The sequence below is a fragment of the Oryx dammah genome, unplaced genomic scaffold (genome assembly GCF_014754425.2).
Source record: "Oryx dammah isolate SB20612 unplaced genomic scaffold, SCBI_Odam_1.1 HiC_scaffold_27, whole genome shotgun sequence".
In the NCBI taxonomy this organism is placed as follows: domain Eukaryota; kingdom Metazoa; phylum Chordata; class Mammalia; order Artiodactyla; family Bovidae; genus Oryx; species Oryx dammah.
The window spans coordinates 104,082,775-104,096,202 of NW_024070211.1; positions in this window are offsets into that span (position 1 = coordinate 104,082,775).

Sequence of the window (13,428 nt, forward strand, 5' to 3'; positions counted from 1 at the left end):
GTGGGGTGCCATTGCCTTCTCCGTTTCCAGTATCAGGTTAAATAGAAAAGTATATGCATTCTGATAGCATTATTCGAATACCTTTCTACCTCTCTCCGGAGAAGAGCCGGGATGGGGGAGCCTGGTGGGCTGCCGTCTATGGGGTCACACAGAGTCGGACACAACTGAAGCAACTTAGCAACAGCAGCAGCTACTTCTCTCAGCACCTAGCATCTAGCTTTAAATGCATAAGAGTTTACAGTACATATTAACTGAAAGAATGAATGAATGAATGAATGAAATCAATAGAATGGGCTAGTCCTACATTTTTTCCCTTTTCTCAATCTCCTTTCTTAAATTTAAATAGAAGGAATATTGTTATCCAACACAAGTGCACTGATACAGTGTTTACAAAACATTTCTTTCTTGTATGGGGATCAAAAACTTACACCCACAAATTCCTGTTCTTCCTATCTCAGTTGATGAAAATGTCATAGTTTCATCATCTCAGGCCATAATATCTGAATCTTCTTGGATGTACCTCTTTTTCTCATACCCCTTGATCTTATCCACCAACAGATTTTTGTCAGCTCTCTGTCAAAATAGATCCAGGCCATTTCTCACCACTTCTACTATTACCAAGGTACCATTATCTATTCCCTAAGATCACTCTAACTGTCTCCTAAGGTCCTTCTCTGTTTATTGCCAGAAATACCCCCATTACAATATCACTTGGTTGAAGTCATTCCTCTGCCTAAAACCTCTAGTACCTCCAATTTCATCACGATGGCCTATAAATTCCTACAAGATCCACCTACCCCTTCTTATCTTCCTCATCATCCTCTACTCCCCCACCTGTCTCTCACTGTCCCCAGTTATTCTGGCCTTCTTGCGCTTCTTCCAACCAGGCCCTCACCTGCCTCTAGAGATGCCTCTGGGCCTTTGCACATGCTCTTCCCTCAGCCTGGATTGCTTTTCACCAACTTAGATGGGAGGAGAGGTTCAAACATCACCTTTAGACCTTTATTAAGACCTTTAGAGATGTAGGAATATGTTTATTCTACAACTAATTTAATCCAGTTAATTGAGCAAGACAGTTTTAAAATGGAGAAAACATAAAAGTTGTACATGGCTTACAGAATACAACCATATCCAAGGAAAATCCAAACATTAACTTAGTTTGATGAATAACACGGGCACACAGTGTAGAACAGCTATGGCTTCCTAGTAGGGGGCTGCTGAAAATGAGTTTCTTTTTGTTGCATTCCTTTCACCTTCCAAAAGTGGTGAGAATGCCTAAAAAAGAGTTCTCAGAAGGCTTTTGACAACTACCTGAAATGGTTTCTACCACTCCAAATTACCTTTGAACACTGATTTTATTGACTCCATTTTTCCTACCAGGAATAGGGCTCTGGAGGGAAGGTAAGAAGAGAAAGGAAAACAATTAAAGAAAGAAAAAACTTATTTACTACTGTCTTATAATCAGATAAATCAGACTGACAACAAAAATTCACTGAACAGCAAAAGATTTCCCTCCAAGCTTTTGTTTTTGTTTGTGTTCTTATTTTATACGGGGTCTTCCCACATATTATAATGTCTTGGCAGCAATTCAACTGATAACAGCTTCTTGGCATTAGAACAATTTCTGGAAAACATTTCAGCTTTGTTATATTTTTATAGCCTATCATGTTATGGGACCTGGACCAAGGCTAATTTTTTACATAATTTGTAGGGCATTCTCTTGAGGATAAAGTAAGGTGATAGATTAGAAAATATTTTGAAGATGATAAATTGTAAACTGAAAAATATATGCCAATTTGAAAACTTTGTCAGGTTGAAAGACTTTGTAGTAGCATTTTTTCCTGATCGACTTCATATTTTTTTTTTAAGTTCTTTCAAGGATCTCTTAAAATTTGATCTAGATGGAATATTGGTTGATCCACTCCTTCATTTTAAGGATAAGGATACAAAGACTTAGTCATATTAAATGATTTGCTCAAGGCATAATTAGTTAGCAGAGAGTTGGGAATAACACACAAGCTCTTTGGCATTCACTGTTCTCTAGGCTTCACTGTGTTTGAGCTTTTTTCATTATTGTGCCACTTTGGTACTCACAGTGAAAATCCAACTACATTAGCCCTGCTGCCTAGGAAGTTGCAATCTAAAACTTGAGACCAGATGGATGACATGAAAATCATCATAGTTGTCATTATAATGACATATATTTTTCAGTTTACAATTTATCATCTTCAAAATATTTTCTATCACCTTAGTTTACCCTCAAAAGAATGCTCTACAAATTATGTAATAGAAAATATTGCATGAATATTTAATAGATAACTTTTACATACTCCAGTTTGCTCTCTGGGAGATTGTCAGGAAAGAAAAGTCACTGTGGTTTCTTACATGTGTGAACAGTATGATGCTCTTACTATGTGTGATGGATGCCACTAAATTGATTTTATGATCAACCTACAACATGCATATACACATATGTATATACACATATATGTGTGTACATATATACATGTAGGTATGTGAGTATACAGGTATATTTTTTATAAATACACATATAATTTCTGTTCTTTATTTTCCTAGTCACATTTGGAATCCACTAATGCTCTTTGCTATATTCCATATGTCAGCACAGACAAAAGTCATCTCAGGGCTCTGGAAATGGCAGAGAGTGAATAATTAAGATCAGGCATCAAGACATTGACATGTCATTCACTGGTAACACAGAGGGACAGGATGCCAATAGTACTTTCTAAATATGCCACCAAGGGAGGGATTTTCTAGATCCTTAATAAAATTGGTCCCCATACATAATGGATACTACCAGTCAGTACCTTCTTTCTACTGCACAGCTGATGTCAAAATTATGAAGGAAAAAAGAAGAAAAGGATACTGCCCATTTGCTTATGGAGTAGACAACTGTCTATTTTGTGAAATTTGAATGGAGTGAGGCAGGGCCTCTGGCCAAAAGTACATCCCTCAATACCTGTCAAACTGCCTGGAAATCCCACCATTATCGACTCAATCCTTTGTGTCTTGAATCTGTTTCAGGCCTTAAGCAAACCTATTAAAATGCATATACTCTCAAAAGTGACACAATCTTCTTGCAGATTAGACCCTTAATTAATGGGACCCAGGATAAACCAGGGATGAGGAGAATGATAGCAGAGTGTGTTTTTAAAATAATAGAACACAAATATACGTCCAGATATGGAAAATATGCCTGGGGCCATTATACATATCAGAATGTGGAGTGGGACTTTTCTATTTGGGCATTAGGATCCACAGTTGAACATAACAGAAAAAAAAAAATGCTCAAATTATAAAGGGAATCACCAGCAACTGGGGCCAGGCAGCCTGATCCCAGGACTGCAGGAGTGTGGTATATTTAACAAATCACTGGAACCTGGTTTTGGGAAGGGGACCCTGAGCATATCTTTCATAAAATTTTAAGCCTCTTTTTAATATTTGCTGGTGGGCACAAGGTCTTGATTTTTTTTTTTTTTTAATATCTGAGTCCTTGTCTGACTCATCAGTTCAATTCAGTTCAGTTCAGTCGCTCAGTCGTGTCTGACTCTTTGTGCCCCATGAATCGCAGCACGCCAGGCCTCCCTGTCCATCACCAACTCCCAGAGTTCACCCAAACTCATATCCATCGAGTCAGTGATGCCATCCAGCCATCTCATCCCCTGTTGTCCCCTTCTCCTCCTGCCCCCAATCCCCCCCCAGCATCAGAGTCTTTTCCAATGAGTCAGCTCTTCACATGAGGTGGCCAAAGTATTGGAGTTTCAGCTTTAGCATCAGTCCTCCCAAAGAACACCCAGGACTGACCTCCTTTAGAATGGACTGGTTGGACCTCCCTGAAGTCCAAGGGACTTTCAAGAGTCTTCTCCAACACCACAGTTCAAAAGCATCAATTCTTCGGTGCTCAGCTTTCTTTATATCTACCTACAAATAGAGCTGGGTACACAGTGACGTTTACTGCTTACTGTTTGCCTCCTAAAACCCAAATGTTATGATAGGTTTGCCACCGAGGAAGACCTCATTTTAACTGATCTAATATCAGTAATGCTTAGATTCCTAAAATCTGTGAGGTTGAACTCACATGGGAGAGACTAGATGATAGACAATTAGATCATTTTGAGTGAGACGAAGAAAATATGGTAAAAAAGTGCTATGAGAAGTCCTTGATGAGGGACTGGCAGCAGTGTGACCATAAAAAACATCCTTGACACCAGCCACTCCACACTACACTGTGTGCCTGGAGCCTGCTGTGCACATCGGGACAAGCGAAGAATGAGTGTCCCTAAATTTATTGCATCTGTTCATTTGACCACTGGTAAATGGAGAGAAAAAACATCATCCAGAACCTCTATAGGAAACTCTACTCGTAACTGAAAAAAACCTTGACTGAGTTTGAGAATACCTCACAAGAGAAAGGAGGACCTAATCTGCACTCTAACAAAACTCCCTCAGCCAGACCGAACTCTGACGCATCCTGGGAAACAGCAGCTCAGCTCTTTTGAAGAAAAGATATTCTATGACCCCCAAGGGAACATTCCTGCCCGCCAGGGACAGAGTCTACAATTCTAGATGGACAGAGTGGGGAAAGGCTCTATTCACTCACTGGAATTTCCTAGAGCTTCTGTAAGTGTCAATAAACACCTGTCTAAGGGTTATATGATGTGCCAATATATTTTGGTAAAATAGTTGTAACCAGGAGAGTCTTAAAATAAAAACACTGGAGGGAAATGTGTGAGTCTGTTGAAGAAGGCGAGGCCATTCTGAAAGCCAGCATCTAACTGCAGAGGGAGGCTTGAATCCCCCGAAACCAATCCAATAATCTGTTTCACTGATACAATTATTAAATCATTGATTAGTGTGCTGAGTCGTCTTTATTACAGGTTAAATGTAGCCACCGCCAGCTGTTTCTGTGGTAAGTTCTTCTGCTAGAGAAAAGCTGGCATTGTGCCCAGATGGAGCCTGGGAGCCCCACTGCTTCAAAGTGTTTTTTCTTTCCTCCAGCGAGTGCTTCCCCCTGTCATTACATGGTTTCCCTGTGCTCTCATCATTCCAACAATAGAATCCATAAAACCAAACACAGAAACAAAGGGATAACTTATTGGCAACTAATGAAACACAGAAAAACTGTTCAAGCAGTGCAAATGCGAAACGGCTTTGAACTCGTTTAAATAATCTGCCTTTATTCCATTGCCCCACGGTTAACACAGGCATGAAGGCAAGTGTCTCAGCTTCGTAGAAACTACACATTCTTTGCCTTAAAGGTCTGCTCACTTTTGCTCCACTTCTCAAACTCTTGGAATGCTGGTTTGCTTTCTATCCGCTTGTCCAAATTCTTCTACCCATTTAGCAACGCTGGCTTATCTTCCAGCTTTTTAAAGAAAACTTCCCTGGACATGCAAATTCTGCTATAAAGCTTTCTTTTCATTCCTCAGTAATTGAGGTGTGTCTTACTCTTTTGGCCAGCAGGAGCCAGGGCAAGAATGGGACATTTCAAGAAGCCATGCTCCATCACAGTAGACAATAGACCAAGGCACCTCCCTCTGATCTTAGATACACACACAAAACCTTTCTCAACCAACCCTCCCGGTGGTCCCATCACTTAGTACTGGCAGGTGAACCTGTTTGCTATGTGCTGAGGAATTAGGACAAGCCTTGGCATCAGACGAACCAGGATTCAAACCCCAGATAAAAATGTTTAGTAGATAGGCAACCCCGGCTTTTGTGTTTCTTTTCTTAATCCCTGAGACTCGGTGTTTTAATCCATAGAATAGAAATGATATGATCTTTTTTCACCGTGTGTGTTATGCCTGTGCGTGCGTGCCAAGTTGCTATGGTCATGTTCAATTCTTTGTGACCCCATGGATGGTAGCCTGCCAGGGTCCTCTGTTCATGGGATTCTCCAGGCAACAATCCTGGAGTGGGTTGCCATGCCTTCCTCCAGAGGATCTTCCTGACCAGGGATCAAGCCCGCATCTCTTATGTTTCCTGTACTGGCAGGTGTGTTACCAGCAGCACCACCTGGGAACCCCATGTTATACCCAGTACTTGGCATAACGTGGCACCAAGAGCCTAAAATACGAACATGTCCTCTCCGCCAATCCCAATCTCCACCCTCCAGGACACTTATTATCATGCACCACTAATCAGGTCTTCTCTCTCAAAGTAGACTGTAAGTTCCTGGAGGACAGGGCTACCAAAGTTCTCTATGCTAAGGCTAAAACTGTATGCATAGACTCTAAACTTTGGACCCCTTTGCCTAAACTAGTAGGTAGACTGGAAGAAATGTAGGTGATTCTATAAATAGAAATAGGAGAATATCTGCTAACAGTTTCAGGTAGTTGATTTCTAGCATCATGATCAGTCTCTATTGATTCTATGATATGCAAACATGATAAAATAAAATCTTACCCATTTTTGGCCCAGATATACAACAACCTCGGTAATATTCTTGCAGATTCCTGTCTGAGAGTATTCTGATGCTTTATTTTAATGTCTGCACAGGGTCTGCTCAAGTTGGGAGATGAGCACCCTGATTTGGTTTGGCACAACTCTGACAAATGGTAAGAAAAGAACACATCTACCTATTAGTTTCAGGCATGCTGCCAAATTCTGCTTGAGAACCATAACCTCCAATTAGAATAAATAAATTTTAAAAAAAGAAAAAAGTAGAATTAGCACAGATATCATACTATTCTTGAGAGAAGAACTCATTTATCATAAATTTGAAAGTGTACCTTTAACCAGAACTAGCAGGATTTGGGGGCTTCCCTGGTGGCTCAGAGGTTAAAGCGTGTGCCTCCAATGTGGGAAACCCGGGTTCGATCCCTGGGTTGGGAAGATCCCCTGGGATTTGGGAGGCTTCTCTGGTGGTGCTAGCGGTAAAGAAACAGCCTGTGAATGCAGGAGACATGAGAGATGCAGGATTGACCCCTGGGTCGGGAAGGTCACCTGGAGAAGAGCAGGGCAACCCACTCCAGTGTTCTTGCCTGGAGAATCCCAAGGATAGAGGAGCCTGGTGAGCTATGGTCTGTAGGGTCACAGAGAGGTGGACACAACTGAAGCAACTTAGCACACACACAGAAGGCTTTTAATGCTTCCACGCCCTGTCTCCACAACCTATCACTGAATAGGCTTACTACAGGTTATGGTACAGTAATGGGTTATTATACATGGTCTAAAGTATATTAGAGACCAATTTCTTTAACTCAAACATCTCCTTTTATTCTTTATTTGAAATACAACTTGTGATGCAAACAAAATTCAAATTTTCCAAGTTAAAAGTCCCCTTTGTTCCTACATAGAAGAATGTAAAACCTCCAGCCACTGAGAAAAACATTAAGTAATCACAGATTCATAGAATTTTCAGTGCTGGAAGGGACCTTAGAGACCATCTAGTCCAACCCTCTCATTTTAACAGATGAGGAGACTGGTGTCAGTGGAGGATTATAGCCTGCAGGGTAAAACAGAGTTCATTAACTCACCTTAGAAAGGATCTGTTTTTGTTGTTAGAATAAATGATTAAATGATTCCAATTTCATGCCATCTCCTTTATTCAGAAAGTTTATCATTCGCCTTCTCCTTTTGTCCATGTAACCATGACAATTACTGGGAATAATATAGCTATCAGTATAAAAATAGCCTCATTAGCATCAACAAGGAGCTCACCAATCAGCTTGGACCTATTAAAGGACTGATAACCACCTTCAGTGGCCTTACACTTAGCAACACACACTCTCCTGACTCCTCCCTTAGACTGGCTCTTTCCTCTTTTGAGACTATCCGTCACAGCTTGACAGCTGGGATTTACAAGTGGAATCCTACCTGAGAAAGCCCTGTTCTCAAGCAGGCTCAGTTAGATCTTGTCCTGGGATTTCTGGTCTGTCTCTGCTTTTGAGAATGTCTAAAGCAAAAGTGAACATTTTCCTTCTCTGTGTATTGCAGAGGATGGAGAAAAATGAGCTATAATCTAGGAATGGACACATTCATTAGCAGGAGTCCTTTAGAAAGGGTTTGGTGTTTACTTTAGGTTCTTCATTAGATTCTTCCACTGCCACTCCCCACCCCAACTTGAGCAATTTGATGATTCATGCTAATTTCTATAGGTTTGTATGCAATATAAAACAATTTATCAAGGTATTTTTATCACACAACCTCCCCCCAACACCACCAAAAGCACAACAACATAAAAATTAAAATGAAACAAAACTGTCAAAGCATAGAGAGAGGACTTAGATTCATTTTAAATCACTGGCTAAATTCACCTTGGATAAATTTCACTAAAAGAGAAAGTTAAACTGAATTTTCTAGTTGAGCTACAGAGATAGAGGAAGAGACTGATAGAATGGAGCTTAGCAAACTGCTTTGAGACTTAAAAGGTTACACAAAATAACACGGCCTTAAAATAGATAAATGGAGCAAGATGGAGAGTCCAGGAGTAGATCCATACATATATGATCAACTGATTTTTGACAAAGGTACAAAGGCAATCAGGTAAATAAAGAATAATCTTCTCAACAAAAGGTACAGTGACAACTGAATATTCATTTCTGAAAAGATGAGCATTGATGTCTCAGCAAATGAACATTTTTATGCAAAATGTATCATACACCTAAATGTAAAACCTAAATGGACGTGAGAAATAGATTTAAGGGACTAGATCTGATAGACAGAGTGCCTGATGAACTATGGACAGAGGTTTGTGACATTGTACAGGAGAGAAGCATCAAGACCATCCCCAAGAGAAGGAAATTCAAAAAAGCAAAATGGCTACTGAGGAGGCCTTACAAATAGCTGTGAGAAGAAGAAAAGCAAAAAGGAAAGGAGAAAAGGAAAGAATACCCATTTGAATGCAGAGTTCCAGAGAATAGCAAGGAGAGATAAGAAAGCCTTCCTCAGAGATCAATGCAAAGAAATAGAGGAAAACAACAGAATGGGAAAGACTAGAGATCTCTCCAAGAAAATTAGAGATACCAAGGGAACATTTCATGCAAAGATGGGCTCAAGAAAGGACAGAAATGGTATGGACCTAACAGAAGCAGAAGATATTAAGAAGAGATGGCAAGAATACACAGAACTATACAACAAATATCTTCACGACCCGGATAATCACGATGGTGTGATCACTCACCTAGAGCCAGACATCCTGGAATGTGAAGTCAAGTGGGCCTTAGGTAGTATCACTATGAAAAAAGCTAGTGGAGGTGATGGAATTCCAGTTGAGCTATTTCAAATCCTGAAAGATGATGCTGTGAAAGTGCTGCACTCAATATGCCAGCAAATTTGGAAAACTCAGCAGTGGCCACAGGACTGGAAAAGGTCAGTTTTCATTCCTATCCCAAAGAAAGGCAATGCCAAAGAATGCTCAAACTACCACACAACTGCACTCAACTCATACACTAGTCAAGTAATGCTCAAAATTCTCCAAGCCAGGCTTCAGCAATATGTGAACCATGAACTTCTAGATGTTCAAGCTTGTTTTAGAAAAGGCAGAGGAACCAGAGATCAAATTGCCAACAACCGCTGGATCATGGAAAAAGCAAGAGAGTTCCAGAAAAAACATCTATTTCTGCTTTATTGACTATGCCAAAGCCTTTGACTGTGTGAATCACAAGAAACTGTGGAAAATTCTGAAAGAGATGGGAATACCAGACCACCTGACCTGCCTCTTGAGAAACCTGTATGCAGGTCAGGAAGCAACAGTTAGAGCTGGACATGGAACAACAGACTGGTTCCAAATTGGGAAAGGAGAATGTCAAGACTGTATATTGTCACCCTGCTTATTTAACTTATATGCAGAGTACATCATGAGAAACTCTGGGCTGGATGAAGCACGAGCTGGAATCAAGATTGCCAGGAGAAATATCAATTACCTCAGATATGCAGATGACACCACCCTTATGGCAGAAAGTGAAGAGGAACTATAGAGCCTCTTGATGAAAATGAAAGAGGAGAGTGAAAAAGTTGGCTTAAAGCTCAACATTCAGAAAACGAAGATCATGGCATCTGGTCCCATCACTTCATGGGAAATAGATGGGGAAACAGTGGAAGCAGTGGCTGACTTTATTTTTCTGGGCCCCAAAATCACTGCAGATGGTGACTGCAGCCATTAAATTAAAAGACACTTGTTCCTTGAAAAAAAAGTTACGACCAACCTAGACAGCATATTCAAAAGCAGAGACATTACTTTGTCAACAAAGGTCCATTTAGTCAAGGCTATGGTTTTTCCTGTGGTCATGTATGGGTGTGAGAGTTGGACTATAAGAAAGCTGAGCGCCGAAGAATTGATGCTTTTGAACTGTGGTGTTAGAGAAGACTCTTGACAGTCCCTTGGACTGCAAGGAGATCCAACCAGTCCATCCTAAAGTAGATCAGTCCTGGGTGTTCATTGGAAGGACTGATGTTGGAGCTGAAACTCCAATATTTTGGCCACCTGATGCGAAGAGCTGACTCATTTGAAAAGATTCTGATGCGGAAAAAGATTGAAGGCAAGGCAAGAAGGGGACAACAGAGGATGAGATGGTTGGATGGCATCACCGACTTGAAGGACATGAGTTTGGGTAAACTCCAGGAGTTGGTGATGGACAGGGAGGCCTGGCGTGCTGCGGTTCATGGGGTCACAAAGAGTTGGACACGACTGAGTGACTGAACTGAACTGAAATCCATAAAACTTCTAGAAGGAAGAATGAAAAATTTTGTAGCCTTGACTTAAGCAAAGATCCATGAATCATGTGTGATAAATTGATAAATGATAAATTAAACTTCAAAATTAAGTGTCCCTTCAAAGACATCACAAATAGAATCAAAATGCAGCCACAGCAGGAAAAAATATTTGCAAATCACATTTCTGTTACAGGATTTGTATCCAAAATATATAAATAATTGTTAAAATCATTAATAATTCAATTTAAAAGTGTAACAAAATATTTGAATAGTCACTTCACCAAAGAGGATAAAGGATATCAAAAAGACACCTGATAGTCATCAAGTAAATTAAAATCACAATAAAACGTTACTGTATCACTCTTTAAGTGACTAAAATTAAAAAGGCCAAGCTGACTTGCTGTTGGTAAAGGAATGGAGCCGCTGCAACTCATACACTGATAGAGTATGAAATGGTACAACCGCTTTGGAAAACAGCGTGACAAAAATTAAACGCACACTTACTGTATGATTTAATCATTCCACTCCTACATATTTATGCCAGAAAAAGGAAAGCATATGTCCATACAGAGACTTATATTTTAATCTTCATAGCAAATTTAGTTGTAACAACTGAAACCTGGAAATGATCCAAATGCTTATCAACATTTATTATTGAATGAATAAGTAAATTGTGGTATAAATATATAATAAAATACTACTTGGCCAAAAGAAATAAATTATTAATAGATGCAACAACATGAATGCTGTTTGGATAGAAAAATGCCTTTGCTGAAGTAAAAATGCTTACCTTGAAAATAAAATTCAAAATAATTATGCTAAAGGAAAGAAGCCAGATCAAAACATCAAAAAATAAAGAGCACCTGCTATATGATTCCATTTATATAAAATTCTAGAAAATGCAAGCTAATCTATAGTGAAAGGTAATATAACACTAGCTGTCTGGGGATGGGGAGGGGCTTGGTGGGGGTGAAGATGGGAGGGTAAAAAGAGAGATTGCAGAAATGCACAGTATAACTTTGAAGGGTGATGGATATATTTATTATTTTGATTGTACTGAAGCTTTCATGGGTGTAAATATAGGTCAAAGTATATTCAACTTCACAGTGTAAAACTAGAGGGGTACAAAATATACCATGGACTAATTTACTGATATGATTCCTTTTGATAATTATAGAATGCTACTTTTGAGGACATGGGTCAAGGAAAACTAAAGTATGAGATAAACATGACAGAAGAATATTTAACCAAAGAATCATACAACATAGGGGCTTCCCTGGTGGCTCAGACGGTAAAAAATCTGCCTGCGGTGCAGGAGACCTGGGTTTCATCCCTTGTTCAAGAAGATCCCCTGGAGAAGGAAATGGCAACCCACTCCACTATTCTTGCCTGGAGAATTGGCGGGCCACAGTCCATGGGGTTGCAAAGAGTCAGACACAACTGAGCAACTAACACTTTCATATGACATTGCCAACTTAGGTATCTGAGAGCCCTTATTACAACTTAATTTGGGGATCACTTTCTAGAGGAGCAATTTTCTAAAAGCAGCAATATTTCCACTTGTTTCTTTTTTTAAATTCATCCTCAGCACTTCAAACAGTACCCTCTACTGAACACTTACTCTGTGCCTAGCATCTTACCAAGCACTTGACTTGTATTTTCTCATTTAATTCTCCCAGTAGGTATTATTGTTCCCATTTTACAGATGAGAAAACCAAATCTCTAAGAGTTTAATAACATGCTCAACATTATACAACTCGTAAATGACCGGTGGAACTCAGATTCACAAGCAAATCTGACTTTACCACCCCATTTTCTAAACTATTGCTACTTATTCAGAAGATAGGAAAAAAATGCTGGGTGTGAAAATAACCCAGAGTCCCTTTGACTTAATCTACCCCCTTGAAAGGGCTTCCCTGCTCAGGTATAAGATCTTTCATGTAGTTCAACAAAATTCATCCTACTCCATAATCCTGAGCAGATTTTACTCTTCGGGATATAGGTAGACTAGGGGAAAGCCTGTATGTCCCTGATAATATAAAGACCTGAAATCACAGACAAAGCCAAGTAAATACAAATAAGTAAGATGCAGAGATGAGACACAGAGCCCTAAAGGATGCAATACACACCTGTGCAATCTGTTCCCTGTACAAGTGCATGGCACTGAAGGGCCAAGTGAAGCTTTGCACCCCAAGTTCCTCCACCAAGACTGGGCTTGTGCCCTCACTCAGGGCTTCCCTGACTAAACAAACGGTGCTTTAAAAGAAAAATTTTGCTCAAAGCTAACGGTGGTCTTGATGAACAGATTTCCTTTGTTTGTCTTTTGTTCTTTTACTATCTTCCAAACTCGTGGCATTACATTATCGCTCTGGATTTTGCATTATTCATGTCAAATAATCTGCTAAATAATAAGTTCTAGAAGGCACAATCTGAGCCAAGGTAACACATAAAAAAAGAAAAAAACAGCATGAATGATAAATGAAATAAAGATTTTTAAAGAAATTTTATGGTATTTAATTAATGTACCAGTTTTACTAAGTTGCTTTCAAGTGAAATGGCTCTTTACCAGTGCCTTTTGAAAAGGTTAGAAGTGAATTCCCTGAGCTACAATCATTAGCATATAGATGTCTCTAAGTGTTAATTTCTGTTTTCACTGAATGAATGTAATTTAAAATGAGGCCCTTTCAAATCAGTTAACTTCGGCCATTTGAGGAAGATAAGAAAAATGGACTCAAGCATGAACCCCCAGCA